This window comes from Podarcis pityusensis (genome assembly GCF_964106645.2).
Source record: "Podarcis pityusensis genome assembly, chromosome: 17".
NCBI lineage: Eukaryota > Metazoa > Chordata > Lepidosauria > Squamata > Lacertidae > Podarcis > Podarcis pityusensis.
In genome coordinates, this window is record NC_138042.1 from 27257343 (window position 1) to 27272310 (window position 14968).

The 14968-nt window shown below is 44.0% G+C and overlaps 1 protein-coding gene across 2 annotated transcripts in view; it reads left to right on the forward strand.

Moving 5' to 3' along the window:
* The window catches only part of PLPPR1 (phospholipid phosphatase related 1), a 168073-nt gene that overhangs the window by 873 nt on the left and 152232 nt on the right, over nucleotides 1-14968 (forward strand). The window contains exon 2 of one of the 2 annotated variants that reach the window (XM_080986959.1): nucleotides 1843-1971. The exons of the other annotated variant lie outside the window; for it this stretch is intronic. The gene's annotated coding sequence lies outside the window, so the exon portion shown is untranslated. The remainder of the gene's footprint in view (nucleotides 1-1842; nucleotides 1972-14968) is intronic. 2 annotated transcript variants of the gene reach the window in all.

Below are 14968 nucleotides of genomic sequence, written 5' to 3' on the forward strand. Positions count from 1 at the left end.
CATTGCGTCAAACTGCACAGTGCAGAACGGACACATAATGAGAAAGAACTGGGTGCACACGAAAAAATAATCACACAAGCTGCCATCATTTCAGAAATGAATGTGCAGATTATTATTATTTTTCCCTGCCATAGAAGTATATTTTGCCCTGCACTGCAAACATGCAGTCCTCTACTCCAGGGTTGGGGAACCTCAGGCCCAGGGTCAGAATGTGCCCCCCCCCCCCAAGTTTCTTTGTCTGTCCCTTGGAACTATCCTCAAGCTACACACTTCACTAACCCTACTTTGCACCCTAAGTGTTTTTTGCCTGACTGGAATGTGCTCTTAAACTCTAACAACGCCTTTTGCCTAGGTGGAGGAGACAGGATGTGAATGTGTGAAACTAGCCTACCGTAGAAAGGCAGAAGTTATATGTTACTGTACCCTCTCTTCCCTCTAGTTCTGCTCACCACTGGCAAGTGACCCTTAAAAGTTTGCCCAGAAGGGAACATGGCCCTGTTGCTGCTAACTGTCCCCTACCCCTGCTGTACTCAAACATTGGAAAGGCACATTCAAAACTGATCTTCGCAGCCTTTCTCAACCTGTGGGTCCCTAGATGTTGAACTACAACTCCCATCACCTCTAGCTAGAAGGCCAGAGTTCAGTGATGATGGGAGTTGTAGTCGAACAACATCTGGGGACCCACAGGTTGAGAACCACTGCTAAGGATGGCATTCAATTAAGGCTGTGTGCACACTGCACCTTTAAAGCAAGTTCAAAGCACCGTCTTTCCCTCAAAGAATTCTGGGTACTGTAGTTTACCCCTCACAGATTCCCAGCAACCCTTATCAAACTACAGTACCCAGAATACTTTGGGGGTGCTTTAAAGGCATAGTGTGTATGCTGCCTAAGTTTTAGTCTTCAATTAAATGAAGACCAAGTTAAGTCCAGCAATTTCAATTGGTCTATTCTGAGTAAAACTTAGTTGAATACGACCCAGTGGAGCTTCTCTCCCTTTCCTTTCAAGATGTAAAGTCAAGGCTATGGAGGAATGCACCGGTCCAAGCCTCACTTTTGAGGGATAAAAATCAAGTAGCGTTGTACATGAGGGCCAACAGAGGCAATCCCTAAGCTTCCTGCCATTTTGAGCACAGAGGGGCCCAACGCTGGCAGTTATGTCTCTGTTGCAGTGTTGTGGGTTGACACATTCTTCAGGAAAATGCAAAGCGAGTGGGGGCAAAATTAGTTCCAAAATAGCTCTGACGTCTTTCTCTAGCTCCTCACAGGCAGCAAGACGACTGAGGGGAATATATTAGCTGGAAGGCATGCGGTAAAAATAAGTCAGTGAGAGAGAAGAGAGCTGCATTTGCATAACCTAGAAGAGAATACAAACTTCTGTTGCCTGATGATCCGTGTCACCATAGCAATTAAACATTAGGCCCCTTCTTCAAGCCAAAGAGGTTTAATTAGCTTATCTATAGGGAGCCGAAGGTTCAGAATTAGAGGTGGATGGGGACAAAGGCCTGACCAATGCAAACGCTTCAGACTGCCTTTCAACGGCAGGGGCTGATGTTGCACATTCCTGTTGCAGTGTGTGTGGTTATGGTTACAAGGCCTAGAGCCATACAGTCATACGATGCTGCTGTATACCTAGCCCTTGATAAATGCTCAGTATCTACATTGAAAGGATTTCAGGACAAGAGCCTTTCTCAGCCCTACCTGGAAATGAAAGAGGTTGATGTTCTGGGTGAAAAAGATGTGATCTATCACCAAGTTATGGTCCTTCTCCAAAAAGAATAGTTCCCAGTCTGTGACTAAAGACTGCCTACTTCAACAGAACCTCCCAGTGTCCCTATTTTCCAGGAACAGTCCCGGATTTACAGAAGCCATCCTGATTTGATCCCAGAATGTCCTGCCTTTCCTTGGGGCATCCCTAGTTTCATGAGAGAAATGTTGGAGGGTATGGAGTTATCTGACCCCCGAGCCAAGGAGGTGAGTAACTATACATCCTTTAGAAGACATCCGAAAGCAGCCCAGTACAGTGGTACCTCAGGTTGCATACGCTTCAGGTTACAGATTCCGCTAACCCAGAAATAGTGCTTCAGGTTAAGAACTTTGCTTCAGGATGAGAACAGAAATCTTGCTACGGCGGCGCAGCAACAGCAGGAGGCCCCATTAGCTAAAGTGGTGCTTCAGGTTAAGAACAGTTTCAGGTTAAGTATGGACCTCCAGAACGAATTAAGTACTTAACCTGAGGTACCACTGTATGGGGAAGTTTTTAATTATTAATGGTTTATTATGTTTTTATAACATGGGTGGCGCCATGGTCTAAACCACAGAGCCTAGGGCTTGCCGATGAGAAGGTCTGGGATTCAAATCCCCACGACAGGGTGAGCTTCCGTTGCTCGGTCCCTGCTCCTGCAAACCTAGCAGTTCGAAAGCACGCCAAAGTGCAAGTAGATAAATAGGTAGCGTTCCAGCGGGAAGGTAAACGGCGTTTCCGTGCGCTGCTCTGGTTCGCCAGAAGTGGCTTAGTCATGCTGGCCACATGACCTGGAAGCTGTACGCCGGCTCCCTCGGCCAGTAAAGCGAGATCAGCGCTGCAACCCCAGAGTTATCTGTGACTGGACTTAACGGTCAGGGGTCCCTTTACCTTTGCCTATGTTTTTATATGTGTTGGAAGCCGCCCAGAGTGGCTGGGGTAAGCCAGTCAGATGGGTGGGGAACAAATTATTATTGAATAGGACATCCCTAGTTTCTCTGGAGAAATGTTGGAGGGTATGTTTCAAGCCTTGGGATTCCTATTGGTTCAGACTGTAAAGTCCTGTGCAGGTGATTGGTTGCAAGGTGAAGTGTAGGTGGGTTCCCACAAGGCAAGACACAGTGATAACAGCAAGAACCTTAATTGAACTACATAATTGGGAAACAGGGGCAAAGCAACTGCTTAAATACATTTGTGAAAGCCTGGACCATTTCCACTCCCAACGTGATTGGCTGTCTTAACTTCCAAGCTGTGAATCATGACTCAGAGTTCAAGGGCCAATGGCAGAACCCCACATCCTGGAATGTTGTGTGATTGGACATCATGTATCAAATCAGAACACAGGAGCTCAGAATCCTTAGTCCAGACTCAAGCTCAGGCAAACACAGACCACTGAATACATCACACAAGGACAATCAATATTATGACCACCCCTGACCTCCACACATTGATTGGCTGTTCTGCACAGGAGCTGCAGAAAACAGGTTGCACACAAATTGGATAGGCATGGTTTCTGTACAGGAGAGCCCATCCTCACATCAGGAGCATGGCCAGCCTGCCTTATCCTTTGAAACATTGATGAATTCCATGTTTAGCCTTTGGCCCAAGGGTCTGAGAACCTGGCATAGCTCTGATAACATCCATATTGTCTCCCTCCTCCCTGTAAAATCAGCATTATGCCTCACTGAAGACATACCTTGATAAGCCGCCGTAAATCAACACTGTCACAAGGAAGGAAACAGCTGCAGTTGCTAAGAGCAAAACACTTTTCTCAGAGGTTCCATGCAGACTCTTCATTTGTCACCAGGACTTAAGTCAATACTTATTGTTTTCGCCCATCTCTGATAGTTTAGCACTGTCACTGTTGTCAATTTTGTTTTGTTTAGAGCTCTTGGCAAAGTATCTCTCACATATACACATATCAATATTTCTCTCTGTTTAGAATTTATGCTGCCTGCACCGTCTTCCTTGCTTCACACCCACAGGCATATAAAAATTCTCCAACAATACTTAAGGCATGACAACGATGAATTTCCATCAACCAACAGCAGCGCGCAAAAGATATCTTAATCACTTCTAAGGAAAGATGAACAAAAAACAAGGGAAGTTGAATAAATCAAGGGAGGGATCAAGGAGAGAATAAAAAAAAGAATAACTAGCACAGTATTGTGGCTAAGCAAGAGTTCTGTGAACCACAAAACCACTGGGCTCAAATCTTACCTCACCCATAAACTTACTAGATAGCATTAAGCAAACCACTATCCCTCAACCTCAGCCCCAGTCTTTTAAATGGTCTTAATTCTACTAATCTCCTTTACAGGTTGCTTAAGAAGGATTTAATTAATTTCTATAGCACTCTTCAGTAAGCATTGCTAGAGAAGTTCATGTAGAATAATTGTAGAGTTGGAAAGAACTCCCAAGTCCATCTCCCTACAGAGCAGAGTGGGGGGGGGATGTGTATTTTCCTAGGCTACCCCATTGCTGGAGGCTTAGATACTAAGTCTGTTGCTGTTACAAACAGCAGGTGCACTGAGGTGAGTTCCACTGATACAGTGGAGGAGATGTGCCAGATGCGCAGATCAGGAGGAGCTACAAAGGGTGACATGCCCACCAGGTATGCTCAGGAGTTTGCTAACACAGCTGTTGCAGATTTAGCTGTGGTTAGTGGCTTGACACAGGCCACTACAGGGTTTGTCCTTGACAAACCACGCCCAAAGGCTGTAAGGGTGTACACTGTTTTCTTGGAGAAGGAAGCCGGACCATGTCCAGAGGCTGTGTGTGTCAACACTGATTCCTCAGAGGGGAACGAGGCTAGGGTTTGAGTCCCAACAAAGCCAGGTGTGAGACTTCCTGATAGTCAGAAGGGTTATGATGCCAAGACTAGTCAGAAGTGCAAGATGGTAAGGCCTAAGGCCAATGCAGTTGCAGGTAGTTCCAAGGGTGGAACGGGTGATACAGAGGTATACTGTGTGTATTGCATATGTATGGTTGTTGTTGTTGTTGTTACACTGATGACTGCAACACAAGTCATGAATTGGGGGAGGGTGTTAGAATTCCTGCTCCATGACTGCAATCATGGGATTTTTGTCTATCACATGACGGTATATGTTTTGACTCCACAAAGTGGGAAGTGACGGAGACAGATGTTTGTGCTACTGTGTTCCCTGAATGACTGTTGTCCTTTGTTTTTTCTCTTTGCTGTCTGATGCTAGAGAGAGGGAGCCATATTGCAGTGCTCTGTGTGTGTTTATATGTAAATAAAGATTAGTCAAAATGCTGAGTTGCTGAGGTGTGTCATGTGAACTGTGCAGACTCTGCGGATCCCTAAGTGTGCTGATGTCTGTTGGCATCGGTCGCTGTGATGTTCGGGCAAAAGAAAGCTTTTGAAGCTCCCAAATGATTGACCAGGAGGGAGAGAACATGCCAGTCGGGCATTGTCTCTGCCAGAGTCCTACTCGAGTGTAGGCTGAACTCATGACAGGAATCCTGCCCACCTCTGTCTCTGGGTTGGCTCGAACCACCAACCTTCTGGTTAACAACAGCATAAAATAAAGATAAACCAATGCATGAAGTTCACTGGGCTCTCTCTTCAAGTCCCCTGCAATTGGTTGCACTCTCATGATTACTCCAGCCATGTAAGAGCTCCTTGTGGAAATACAGCTGCCCTCTCAGCTACTGGGCTCCTCCCAGGATTAGGAATCAGTGCAATAATGTATATATATGTGATTTCCCTGTGGGGTTTGTAGGTTTATCAAGCAATGAGCATAGCTGGAAGCCTGGAGGATAAATTGACAAGCAAAGTTACTTCTGCCTGAACAGACCTTCTCATCCTTTGCTAGTCTTTCCACATAGAATCACAGAATTTCAGAGCTGGAAGGGACCACTTGGGTCATCTAGTCCAACCCCCTTATGCCAAGTACTTTAGATTTGACAATCTCCTTTCATGGAGGTGATGGGTAGAGTCAGCTAGGTTTTAATTTCTTTTGAAAAGTGAAATAAAATAAATTTGTGTGGCTACTGACCATGCTCAGTCCCCATTTGGCTGGAGGATTTTTGGAGGAGGGTACTGGGTTGTTCAGGGACGCGGGTGGCACTGTGGTCTAAACCACTGAGCCTAGGGCTTGCCAATCAGAAGGTCGGCGGTTCAAATCCCCGCGATGGGGTGAACTCCTGTTGTTCGGTCCCTGCTCCTGCCAACCTAGCAGTTCGAAAGCACATCAAAGTGCAAGTGGATAAATAGGTACCGCTGTGGTGGGAAGGTAAACGGCATTTCCGTGCGCTGCTCTGGTTCGCCAGAAGCAGCTTAGTCATGCTGTTTGCGGACAAACGGCGACTCCCTCGGCCTATAGAGCGAGATGAGCACCGCAACCCCAGAGTCGTCCGCGACTGGACCTAACGGTCAAGGGTCCCTTTACCTTTATTGGGTTGTCCTTGTTTTTTTGAGACTTAATGCTGATACCTCTCTGTTCCTCAGCAGCCCTGCTTGGGCTAAATCAATTCTGTTGTCACTCATCACCTCAGTTCACTGTTAAAAAGGAGAGATGACTGGAGTTACTCAGAATCCAGCCCTCTGTTAATAACCACCCAACTCACAATCGATGAGTTGTGCCATGCTCCATAATTTGCGGCACTATATATAAAGTCATTATTATAATAATGTTCTCTTTAGCTAAACTGAAGTAACGTGCTCTCGTATCAGAGGCAGAGAGATCCTCCAGGAGATGCTTGCGAATGGATTTCAGGGAGGAGCACAACATCTGAGCATGTCTCTGTCTTAAGAATGTTTTATAATCCAATTTCAAGAGAATAGTTCTGCTTAGAACGGTGACACGTTGGCACAATGCTAAATCCAAGTGATATTTTATTTACCCTCCCCCCCTCACAGCTGTTGCCATGGCAACATCTTTGGCTGAGAAATTGGGAAAACCCAGCTGTAGGCTGAGCCGCAGCACACAATCAATAATGGGAAAAATAAATCAGAAAATTAAGCTGGTAGATCCTTAACAAGTAAACGGGGCCCTCTGAAGTGCACCTTCACCTGCAACGGAACAATAGGGAAATGTGTTGGTGCAAGAAAGATTAGAAAATTTTCCTCAAAATGGGAGGAGCTAGATCTGTCAGAGGAACAATTATATTAAGGAGTCTAGATTAAAAGCTTACATTTGCTACGTTGTGTTTTACCAACACACATATGCACATACAAATCATGCTCTACAACAGTGTTTCCCAAACTTGGGTCTCCAGCTGTTTTTGGACTGCAATTCCCATCATCCCTAACTACTGGCCCTGCTAGCTAGGGATGATGGGAGTTGTAGTCCAAAAACAGCTGGAGACCCAAGTTTAGGAAGCTCTACAGTGCTTCCTTAAACACCATGTCATGGGCTTCCCATGTCATGTCTGGCCCTAGGTGGACAACATTGGTTAGTAACACCATAGACTCTGCCTTGAAAATATTGTTGGAATTTGTTCCTCATTTCGTTAAGTCATTTGTGGCATGGAATTGCTGTGCTCTATGTAACAATGCAGCCATCTTATTTCCTGCAACCACAAGAGGTCAATCTTTGTTTTTCCAGTTTAGAGAGATAGTAGCGAGCCAAGGCCCCAATACACATAACATTTTTTGTCTCTTAGTCCTATCCAGCCAACACTAAGAAGATGTGCAGTGTGAACCTCACCATTTATTACTCAGAAGTAATTCTAGCAAAGCTCCATGCAGGTGAGTTTAGGGTTGTAACTATGGTACTGTGGAAAAGATCCTAATGACTTGTTTTGATTTTACTAACTGCCATGGAAAGCTCTGTAACCTGAAAGGTAGGATCAAAATATTTTTTAAAAAAATACATAAGTGGAAAATAAGGAAATAATTATACCATCAGTGGGCACATCACATCTATAAGCCACCTTCTATGTTTCCCCTTTCTCTTCTGATCTCCTTGATCTCTTAGCAGTTTGAAGGAATCCTTACATATACCTGGCAATAAAGGTAATGCAAGCCATTCTCATTTATTTTGAAAATTGAGAGCCAAGATGGTGTAGTGGTTTGGGTGCTGGACTAGGACCTAGGAAACCAGGGGTCAAGTTGCCACAGCCATGATACTTCCTGTGTGACCTAGGGCCAGTCACAGCTTCTTAACCTACCTCACAGGTTTGTTGTGTGGATAACAATGAGAAAGAAAAAGTCTTGGAAACCAAGCCTTACAATGAATGCTTGAAGGAGTACGCTTAGCTTGAAAAAGAGGAGACCGAGACGAGATATGATAGCCATCTTCAAATATCTAAAGGCTGTCACATGGAAGATGGAGCAAGATTGTTTTCTCCTGTTCTGGAGGGTAGGGCTCGAACCAATGGCTTCAAGTTACAAAAAAGGAGATTCCAACTAAACATGCAGAAAAACTTTTAGATAGTAAGAGCTGTTTGACAGTAGAACAGCCTCCCTCAGGAGGTTATGGACTCTCCTTCCTTGGAGGTATTTAAGCAGAGGTTGGATGGCCATCTGTCATGGATGCTTTAGCTGAGATTGGGGGGTGGACTAGATGACCCTTCCAGTTCTATGAAGAGGAAGAGGAGGAGGAGGAAGACCATGTACCGTGGGCTCATTGAAGGGAAGGTGGGAAATAAATACAAGGAACAAATAGTAATAAATAAGTAACAATGTGGTAAAAGGTAAAGGTAAAGGGACCCTTGACCATTAGGTCCAGTTGCGGACGACTCTGGGGTTGCGGCGCTCATCTCGCTTTATTGGCCGAGGGAGCTGGCGTACAGCTTCCAGGTCATGTGGCCAGCATGACTAAGCCGCTTCTGGCGAACCAGAGCAGTGCACGGAAATGCCATTTACCTTCCCGCTGGAGCGGTACCTATTTATCTACTTGCACTCTGACGTGCTTTCGAACTGCTAGGTTGGCAGGAGCAGGGACCGAGCAATAGGAGTTCACCCCGTCATGGGGATTTGAACTGCCATCCTTCTGATGGCTCCCTAGGCTCTGTGGTTTAACCCACAGCACCACCCGTGTCCCTTCAATGTGGATGTTGCTCTTATTTGCCACATTCCCCGTTTCACAGCATCACCTGTTAGAAGTGGTTGCTACAGAATGCAAATGTGTACAGTGTCCTGCATTCTTATTTGCTTTTCAATTCAAGTTCTCTGCGACACGGCCAGGCCCCATTTACATAACGGCTGTGGAAAGAACATTCGTCCAAATTAATTATGTTTGCTTTCAGTCAGGAGAAGACACCGGCAGAGGAGTTCTTGCTTGTAAAATGTTTATCACTCAACCTTCAGCTATAACCTTGAGCATGGATTTGATTTAGATTACAGTACAGGCTGCCTTTCAAGGAGTGTCATAAACAGGCCACAGCCACAAGTCTCTGCACTGACTTATTCTGGAACAAGGGCTATTGAACTTAGCAGGTCTTACTTACAAATAGACAGGCATTTGACCAAGCTGTTTGATCCTAAGGAAACCTGCTTGGAAGTAAAACACATTATGACTGATGGAGTTTATCCCCAAGTAGTCTTAGCTGCACTTCCTTGGAAAAGGTTGTCAGGAGTTCAGCCTACACTCGAGTAGGACCCTGGCAGAGACACATGCCCGACTGGCATGTTCTCTCCCTCCTGGTCGATCGTTCAGGAGCTTCATAAGCTTTCTTCAGCCTGAACATCACAGCAACCAATGCCAACCAACACCGGCAGACTTAGGAATCCGCAGAGTTCGTGCATCATGTGCATGACAGATCTCAGCAACTCGGCATTTTGGCTAATCTACTTTATTTACATATAATCACACATGGAGCACTGCAACATGGCTCCCTCTCTCTCTAGCATTAAACAGCAGAGAGAGAAAGGACAATAGTCCCACTTCATGGAACACAGTAACACAAACGTTCTGTTTCCTTCACTTCGCACTCTGTGGAGTCAAAACACATACCGTCATGTGAAAGACAACAATCCTATGACTGCAATCATGGAGCAGGAATTCTAACAAAGGTCATTGTCTCCAATCACCTGTGCAACACATTTTTCTCACAAAATAGTATTTCCTTCCTCGTCAACAAGGCTTTCCCCAATCCTGTAACTACTTTATTTCTGCCTGATAATATATACGCTTGAAAGTGGAATAGTGGAAAATGGAATACCTCAGAAGCTGAAGTACTGCCTGTAGTTTTTGGATGAATCATCAACATAGCTCCTTGCCTCTAAACCAGGACTGGGAGAACCATAATAAATTGGGCAAGAAAAGCAGTTAGGTGCAAGTGACTTTCTATACAGGCTTCAGAATTAGGTCTCTCTCTCTCTCCCCCCCCCCCCTTTACATAGAATTCTAATCAACCTTTCTCTGACATTTTGTATCCTCAGACCTGGCTATATTGGGTTTAGTACAATCCTAATAGTGACATCCCCCCCCCAACACTGCAAAAGATCTTCGTGAACAGAAACGGGGGGGTGGGGATAGGAGTTTAATAGAGATAGTACTGAGATTCTCCTTACCTGAATTTTGGCCCAATGCCAGTTGCTGCTCCTTGTGTGGTCAGCTATTGAACTCATACCTGCCAACATTCCTCTGATGAACATAAGGACATTTCTCACTCCCCCTTCACCCAACTTGCCCTCCTTGACTCCCCATTTTTGCTTCCCCCCTCCCCCATTTCCAATCAGAAGGGCAAATGCCACCATCGCTTCACCAATGGGACACAGCACACATGGCCTCCACCGTCCTAAGAAAAGCCCCTAATACCGATTTTATATTATTATATTCTTTGGTCGATTTACAAAAAGAAAAACACACACCAATAAATAAAATTTAGAAAGGGGCAAGTTTAGATGCAGATGCACAAAGTTGTTTTTTTTACAAAAAATAAATAAATAAATCAAGGCTTCTTCAGTTCATTAATTGCTTCTTTCCCCCCTCTAAATATCCAATGGACACCTGTGCTTAATGCACTTTAGAAAAGCAATCTTGTTGTGGTCATACGTTTGACTGGATCAAGATATTTGTATATGCTGTTTTTACCCATGCAAAGGTACACTTGTATGCACTGATAATACACTCCAAAAGAACAAATTGCATGCGATTAGGGTCATATTAAGAGCCTTTCATGTGGTGGCAGGTGCAAATTGGTAAAACACTGCACAAAAGTAGTCATGGTGCAGTCATACATTTTCACCATCAGATCAGGATAGCTTTTTTGTGGTCAATACACACAAGTATACATTGGTAATGTAGTGGAATGAAAAGATGCAGATGAGAAAACTATGCTCCAGTTCTGAAATCAATTGGAGAAATTGTCCTCTTGGACCAGAATTCAAGAAGATGGAAAGCAAACAGTGAGCCAGAAAAAACAAGGGAATGAAACAGTGGGAATTCTCTTATCCTGGATATTAACCAGGGAATTCACGGCAAAGTCAATTACATTCTCCAGATGATTAAGAATCCCATTTTAATTAAAAAATAAATAAATAAACAGCAAACTTCCTGCAGTGATATGTCATCCTAAAAGCTAAATTCTAAATGGCAGCCCCAAATGGGCTTCCGGGAAGCAGGTAAGGGGCTTTTCCCACTCTTCATACCTCCTGCTTGCTTTGATCTACCATGCCCTCCCAGTCCTGACTTTTCCAGAGAGCAAGGAATTAAGGTTTTGATTTTTAAATATAATAATGGTAATAAGAAAATCTGCCTCCAACTTCCAAGTGATGAAGCAGCTTGAATTGAATCACTGAATTAACAGTAACTATATAAGCACAGGCACTTTTATGCTGCCCCTGCTAATTGCACGGATTTCTATTTAATTATGCACTTTATCGCTGCCTACAAGAGGTGAGAAGCAGTCAGTGCCTGTCTCTCATCTGCTCCTTTGACATGCTTGGCTATTGTTCTCGCATTATCTGCTTTCCTTTAAAGTACATCCCATTTGTAGAAATGAGGCGATTTATATGAAAAGGCAATGGATCCCCCCCTCTCCCCATATGAAGTGTATTGACTGCAGATGAGGTGCAGTGTTCTTAGTGAGTGGCTTTTACACCACTCGGGCATATTTGAACAAAGACCATTCAGAGTCCAGATAATCGGATCCTCTTCAAGGAGGATACACATTGCGCTTGGGCCCCTAGGCATCTCCCACCTCCTGGTGTGGGCAGGGCTATGCCCTGCTCCACTCTGGTAGGTCGTTTTGCAGTCACTGAGTCCCTAAAGCCAATGGCTTGGCTTGGGGGGGGATGGCTGCGAAACATTTAATACCTGTGCGATGTTTGCCTTCACGCAACAGCTCACCCGCCCACCCACCCACCCACCCCTTTATTTGGTGTGTTGGCCTTGCTATGGACGTTGTTGGTTGCCTGTTTTGCAATGGAAGCCTGGTAGGAATTTTTCCATCTGGCAGATTGGCAGAGCCATTTGGTTTTCGCTTACTGCGTAGCAATCGTCACAACTTTGTAAGGTTTGGCGGTTAGGCATTGGATCAGCAATGTGTGGGGAGGGGAGGTGTGGCCATCACCTGCCCCCTCCAAGCTCAAGGGTATTCCGTTAAAGGAATCAGGGGTTTGCCTGGGTCTTGTCCGAAACCTCACGGTAGGGGCTAGGGCCATACTAGGACCCCATGGGGGCACCGGGGGGGGGGTGAGCTCAAGTCAGTCTGCATCAGTGGGGCTCCCTCTGGCGGTGTTTCACCCTTTTATCAGATTCCCCGCTATGCAGATGGGAGTCTGATATATTTGGATGATTCCAATGCCTAAGCCAATACCACTCACATTCTGTATTCAATAAAGTTGTGGCCTAAATTTTGCCCAGTAACTTAAACTAAAATCCCGTGTCACTGTGTCTTAATTTTTGCGGGGTGGCTGGGATCTTGAAGTGCAATTTGGGCTTAGTAAGACAAACACAGCAACTGGTAGAAACTAGCATATTTATATGGCGAGGAGATGCGCTGTGCGGACATCCCTGGCTCACAACACACCAAGCTGAATCATTAAGCCCACCAGCTACATATTGTGGCCTGCTAGGTGCTAGACTCCCTAGTTTTGCACCTCTAAGGTGGTGGGGATGAAATCCAGGAAGCTTCTCAAGCTCCTGTTAGACCACCACCCATGGCTAATGGGCTGCATTGTGCAAGCCTAGCCTTGATAAGTTGGACAGGAAGTATGAGGAAAGGTCATTTCCATCTATTCCTCCATCTTGTGAGCCACTCTCTCCATATGTCCCAGACACACTGAGGTGGAAAACCTAACCCAAAACCTCGACATTTATCTTTTTTTTTTTTTTTAAAGCAATTTATTAAATTTTACAATAAAAATAAACATAATAAACAATGTAACATTAATCTTAACATATTTTCACATTTTCTTTGGACTTCCTCACATCTCCCGCTCCCACTTTCATCGTTATAACATTTTGTCAGCAATTTATCATCTTATTTAAATTCTTATATCCCTTCTATATTTCATAATCTTATAATTCTCAGAAGGAGCTAAATTTCACAGTCTTACTTATTTTCTTAAAAACTTCTAAATTTAGTGGTGCTCAGTTATTTTGATCTAGCATCTTGTTTAGCATTCACTCAAATTGCAATACTTTTGTAAATAGTTCTTAAATTTCTTCCAGTCCTCCTCAATCCTCTCTTCTCCCAGGTCACGGATTCTGCCGGTCATTTCAGCCAGTTCCATGTAGTCTATCAGTTGTATCTGCCATTCTTCCAGTGTGGGTAGATCTTGAGTTTTCCAATGTTTTGCGAGAAGTATCCTTGCTGCTGTTGTTGCATACATAAAGAATGTCTGGTCCTTCTTTGCCACCCCTTGGCCGACAATACCCAAAAGGAAGGCCTCTGGTTTCTTAGTGAAGGTATATTTAAATACCTTTTTCAGTTCATTATAAATCATTTCCCAGAACGCCTTCACTTTAGGGCAAGTCCACCAGAGGTGGAAGAACGTTCCCTCACACTCTTTGCATTTCCAACACTTATTATCAGACAGGTGGTAGATTTTGGCAAGTTTGACTGGGGTCATATACCATCTATAAATCATTTTCATTACATTTTCTTTCAGAGCGTTACATGCAGTAAATTTCAATCCATTGCTCCACAACCTCTCCCAGTCCTCAAACAAGATATTATGCCCAATGTCCTGTGCCCACCTTATCATAGCCGATTTAACCGTTTCATCTTGTGTATTCCATTTCAACAGCAAGTTATACATCCTTGAAAGTACCTTAATCTTTGGTTCTAGCAGTTCTGTTTCTAATTTCGATTTCTCCACCTGGAACCCTAGTTTCTTATCATTTTTAAAAACTTCTTTAATCTGAGCGTAATGTAACCAATCTCGCACTTTGTCTTTCATTTTCTCCAAACTCTGCAATTTCCAATTGTCTCCCTCCTTTTCTAGTATTTCCCAATATTTTGGCCATTTAGCCTCCATATTGGGTCTTTTTCGGGCCTTGGCTTCCAAAGGTGAAAGCCACCTTGGTGTTTTATTTTCCAGCAAGTCTTTATATTTTGTCCAGACATTAAACAATGATTTTCTGACAATATGGTTCTTAAAGGCCTTATTTGCTTTAACCTTGTCATACCATAAATATGCATGCCATCCAAAAGCATTGTTAAACCCTTCCAGATCCAACACATCAGTGTCCTCAAGAAGTAGCCAGTCTTTTAGCCAGCAGAACGCTGCGGCTTCATAATACAACTTTAAGTCTGGCAGGGCAAAGCCCCCTCTTTGTTTTGCATCAGTTAATATCTTAAACTTAATTCTGGGCTTTTTGCCCTGCCAGACAAACTTAGAAATGTCTCTCTGCCACTTCTGAAAGCACCCCGTTTTGTCCAAGACCTGAAGTGTTTGAAATAAAAACAACATCCTTGGCAATACATTCATCTTGATAGCAGCAATTCGGCCTAACAAAGAAAGTTTCAATTTTGACCAACTATCTAGGTCTCTCTTAATTTCTGTCCAGCATTTTTCATAATTGTCCTTAAATAGACTTAGATTTTTTGCTGTTATGTTTACCCCTAGGTATTTTACTTTTTTAACCACATTAAGTTCCGTCTCATTCTGAAACCGTTCTGACTCTGTATCAGTCAAATTTTTCCCCAAAACCTTAGTTTTCTGTTTATTTAGTTTAAATCCAGCCACCCGACCAAAATCATTAATCAGTTGTAATACTCTTTTCGTGCTGGGCTCTGGCTTCTGCAGGGTCAAAACCAGGTCATCTGCAAAAGCTTTTAATTTATATTGTTTCTGACCGACCT